We start from the raw sequence: 5,000 nt of genomic DNA on the forward strand, positions 1-5,000 counted from the left end.
CGAGTGAGTTTCGGTGAATTAGGTAATCGATTCTCTTGGTGCCTAGGCTAGTTGCTTATGGAGCCTTAGTATACTTTATCATACTCCCCGGTTGTTTTCTTTTCTTCGAAGAAGGTATGCAATCCCTTTCCCTCTGTTTAAGCCTTGGGCTTATCCCTAAGTGGTTTTTTCCGAATTTATTTTCGATAAAACTATACTAGGGTGTTACTGTACCTTCCTGTTCCTGTAGTTATGGTTCAAGAGGGACAGAACAACAGAGTTTTTAGTCTGAGTCTGTGTTGTCTGGCTTGGGGCTGAGTCCCCCTCGCTGACCTAACACATACAAAGGGAGCTTAGCTCCCTTAGGTCACTACCGAAGGTTTCTGTGGATATGATTCCTTCTTTTGTGATCTACCAGACTAGTCCTTGTTGCTGTTCTCGGGGGAGGATAAGTTCTTCCCTTGGGAGTAGCAACGCCTTCCTTGCTTTGGTGCTCTGGAAGCTGGCAAGTATTGCTGGCCTTTCCCCTCAGATCTCCCTTAGGCTAAGATAAGTTTCTTGGCTGCGGGTGATCTGTCACTAAAGCAAGGTTGGCAGGACCCTCTTGTCCCTTCCCCCTCTTTCTTCGTAATGGCCGAGCCATTACTGTACTGTACGTCGTTCTACATCTGGACCTAGTATAGGTTAGGATGTGGAATTGACTCAGCCCCTTGCCGGCCGGCAGAGCTGGCCGGCAGGGGTCTTACTGTACTGTACGTCGTTCTACTTCTGGACCTAGTATAGGTTGGGATGTGGAATTGACTCAGCCCCTTGCCGGCCGGCAGAGCTGCTGGCCGGCAAGGGTCTTATGTTTTCGAGTGCTGCCCGGACCTCTCTTGGTCCCTCATCCATGCCTGCCTGTAGAGCCAGACGGCATTGGTCATGGAAGCCTGAAGTAGTTTCTCCCCTTCCTTATATGCACTCTTTCGGTTGCCGGGCTTGGAGGTTGTGTACACTCTTATCCCGGCATCCATTCTATTTTTCTTCTAGTGCTGTACCTGTCCCGGCTGCCGGCCTATGAGACATTTAAATAGCTAGGAAGAAGCTTCGTACCTGGGTAAGGGGCTTCCAAAAGAACACTTCTGGCCCTTATCTTCCAAGTGAGAAGATGAGGGCGTATCCTTTCCCTAAGGCATCAGCTGATGCAGTGATTCCCCAGCCTCAAGAGGAGATCCCCTAAGTTCAGATCCAGGTGGATGCTGAAGTCGCGGTCGCGATGCAAGACATCCAGCTAGATGACAGGATGTCTGATGTGGACGGGTGTCAGGAGGAAGACCTCCTGGCAGAAGCCCAGGAAGAAGTTCAAGCGCCTCTACATCGGCCGGTCTCCCAGTAGAGCTGGGACAGGCCCTCTCTTCTATTGTTGGAATGATCCAACAAATGCAGAAGGAGAATCAGGAGAAGGCGGCTGCAATGGAACTGCGAATGCAGTGCCTTGCAGAATCACATGGGCCCCAGAAAAAGCTCAATGTGAAAGACCTTCCCTTGTGCTCAGATGCTAACCCATGGAGGTATGCTGAGCACATGCCGATGACGACTGGAAAGATCGTCATCTCGGATAAGCTGGGCTCAGTTCCCCTGGAGGAGGTGGAATTCTGGCCCAGCAAGGCATCATATCCGGACTGTTATGTCCTGCTGAGGAAGGAACCAGCTTCAAAGGAGGAGACAGAGCCGAAGGAGGTCATAGTGATGGACCATGCTAAGGCTCAAGCTCTACTTTCATCCTCGATGAAAGAGAGGGGCTTCTCTAACTCAAAGGTAGCCGCATTGAATAGGAAGCTCCCTTCCTTTGTGTCCTCGTCTACTAGAGCCTTCCCCTTTTTACAGAAAGGGTTTCTGGCTGTACTAAAAGCAATCGAGGCCGGCAAGTCTTGCCCCTCCCTAGAGGAGTGTAAACCCTTGTCGCTGGCCCTGCCTATGGACCACAAAGACTGGAAGGACGTCCATCTTACGTTCTCAGTGGGAAAGTTGGAGGCTGATATTGCCGGACGTCAGTTCGGCAAGGACCTCCCTAAGCTGTCTGACTTTCTTTTGCGAAGTGAGTTCGATACAAAAGAAAGACTGACTGCCTCAATGTCTCTTCAGACTACTCTCGAGACGATGGCAAGTGACCCCAAGGTCTATGAAATGTTCATGGTAGTGGCCAAGCCTCATCTGGCCACAGTGACGAGGGACCTTTATGGCTTCGTCAAGGCAAGGAGAGCTTGTAGGGAGTTCGTGTTTACCTCGGCTACGGTGAGGCACGAGCCAAAGAAACTAATCTCCTCCAACATTTGGGGAAAAGACCTTTTCCCTACCGACTTGGTCAAAGAAGTTGTTGATAAGGCCGCCTTGGAGAATAGAAACCTTCTCAAGAAGTGGGGCCTGGCTATCAAAAGAAAGTCTTCCCCGGATGAGGGTCCTCAACCAAAGAGGAAGACTATGAGGACTAGGCTACCGTCTCGGCCAGCCAAGCCTCTTAGACAGCAACAGCAACTGCAATTGCCATTGCCCCCAGTGCCCCAGATCGTGGCACAAACCCCGACCACCTTTCAGTGGGTACCCCAGGCCGTGTCGACACAGTCCACAGCATTCACCCCAGCGTTCGAAGGGCAGTCTACTTCCTTTCGAGCAAAGCCTAGAGGAGCAGCCAGAGGCTCGTCTAGACGCCCCTCAAGGGGAAGGGGATTCAGGGGTGGTCGTGGTCAGGAAGGCAAGACCTCAGGACGGCAGTCCAAGTGAGGTGATACCGGTAGGAGGGAGACTTCTGAAATTTCAGGATCGGTGGACCTTCGATCCCTGGGCCCACAGCCTACTCAAGAATGGACTGGGCGGGAGCTGGTACAGCAATCCACCCCCGTGCCTTCGGTTTTTCCAACACTCCACCCCCGTTATGGAGGAGTACGTTCAAGAACTGTTGGAGAAAAAAGGTGATCCGAAGGGTGAAGCCCATCAATTTCTAAGGGAGGCTGTTTTGTGTTCCCAAGAAAGACTCGGAAAAGCTCAGAGTCATTCTGGACTTGTCGCCACTCAACAAGTTCATAGTGAATTGCAAATTCAAAATGCTAACACTGCAACACATAAGGACCTTACTGCCCAAGAGGGCACATTCCGTCTCTATAGACTTGTCAGACGCCTATTGGCACATTCCAATTAGCCATCGACTCTCTCCCTACCTAGGGTTCAGGCTACAACGAAGACTTTACGCCTTCGGAGCCATGCCATTCGGGCTAAACATAGCCCCAAGGATTTTTACGAAGCTTGCGAGCGTAGCTCTCAAACAATTACGCCTAAAGGGAATTCAGGTAGTAGCCTACCTGGACGACTGGTTGGTGTGGGCAGCATCCGAGACAGAATGCTTGCAAGCTTCCAGTCAAGTGATCCAGTTCCTAGAGTACCTAGGCTTCAAGATCAACAGAAAAAGTCTCGACTTTCTCCATCTCAAAAGTTCCAGTGGCTGGGAATCCACTGGGACCTTTTGTCACACCGTTTCTCCACCCCGGCGAAGAAAAGGAAGGAGATAGCGGGTTCTGTCAAGAGACTTCAAGATTCCGAAAGGATATCAAGACACGAGCAGGAGAGAGTAATGTGCTCTCTCCAGTTTGCTTCGGTGACAGACCCAGTGCTAAGAGCACAGCTTAAGGATGCAATCGGAGTTTGGAGAAGTTATGCATCAAACGCGTGAAGAGATCTGAGAAGACCAGCCGCTTCGGCTAAGTACTCTTCTCAGGCCTTGGTCCCAAGCCAGACATCTAAAGAAGTCGGTTCTTCTTCAGCCACCTCCCCCGTCGGTGACGAGTCACTCAGACGCCTCGAAGGAGGGATGGGGAGGTCACTCTCATCGGAAAAAAGTCCAGGGGACTTGGTCCAGGCTATTCAAGACCTTTCACATAAAACTTTCTAGAAGCTAGGGCAGTGCTCCTTACCTTAAAGAAAGTCTCCCCGCGTCACTCGATCCACATAAGGTGGTGATAGACAGCGAGGTAGTTGTGATATACTTGAATCGACAAGGATCGAGGTCACCACCTCTCAACCAGGTGATGTTGGCCGTCTTTCGATTGGCGGAAAAGAAGAAGTGGTACCTGTTGGCAGTTCACCTTCAAGGAGTCCGCAATGTGACAGTGGACGCTCTATCCAGGTTCACACTGATAGAGTCGGAATGGTCCTTAGACGCAGGATCATTCTCCTTCATTCTGAATCAGTCCCAGAACTGCAGATAGACCTCTTTGCGACGAAAGACAACAAGAAGTTGCCCCTGTACGGGCCTCGTACGAGGACCCCTTAGCGGAAGCAGTGGACGCGATGTCCCTCGACTGGAACAGATGGTCCAAGATTTATCTGTTCCCTCCTCACAACCTTCTGTTGAGGGTCCTCAACAAACTGAGATCCTTCAAAGGGTAGCGGCAATAGTGGCCCACAAGTGGCCGAACAGCGTGTGGTTCCTCCTGGCATTGGAACTGTAGCTGAAGTTTGTACCACTACCAGATCCAGTTCTGACCCAGCGAGTCCAGAAGTCAACTGTCTGCGCTTCATTACAGAAAACCCGGACCCTGCAGCTCATGATTTTCTCTCCCTAGCGGTGAGAAAGCGTTTCGGGATTTCGAAAGCCAGTATAGACTTCCTTGAGGAATATAAGTGCAAATCTACTAGAAGGCAATATGAGTCATCTTGGAGAAAATGGGTGGCCTTTTGTCAAGGCGAAGAGTCCGCAGGAGATCTTGACAGACTTCTGCTTATCTTTCTTCTCCACTTCCATGGTCAAGGGTTGGCAGCGAACACGATTTTAGCGTGTAAGTCTGCTTTGACAAGACCCATTCTATATGCCTTCCAGGTCGACCTAGGTAACGAGATCTTTAATAAAGTCCCGAAAGCCTGTGCTATGCTCAGACCTTCAGCACCTCCAAAGCCATTTCATGGTCTTTAGACAAGTTCTTCATTTCGCTTCTCTGTTGAGCAATGAAGAGTGTGCGTTAAAGGATTTGACACAAAAAGTTATTTTCGTT

The 5,000-nt window shown here is 50.4% G+C and overlaps 1 pseudogene; it reads left to right on the forward strand.

The window, feature by feature from the left end:
* The first annotated feature begins 1,253 nt into the window (after positions 1-1,253).
* LOC137659768 (uncharacterized) overlaps positions 1,254-5,000 on the forward strand; it is a 58,120-nt pseudogene continuing 54,373 nt past the window's right edge.

This window comes from Palaemon carinicauda, chromosome 20, assembly GCF_036898095.1.
Source record: "Palaemon carinicauda isolate YSFRI2023 chromosome 20, ASM3689809v2, whole genome shotgun sequence".
NCBI classification, from domain to species: Eukaryota; Metazoa; Arthropoda; class Malacostraca; order Decapoda; family Palaemonidae; genus Palaemon; species Palaemon carinicauda.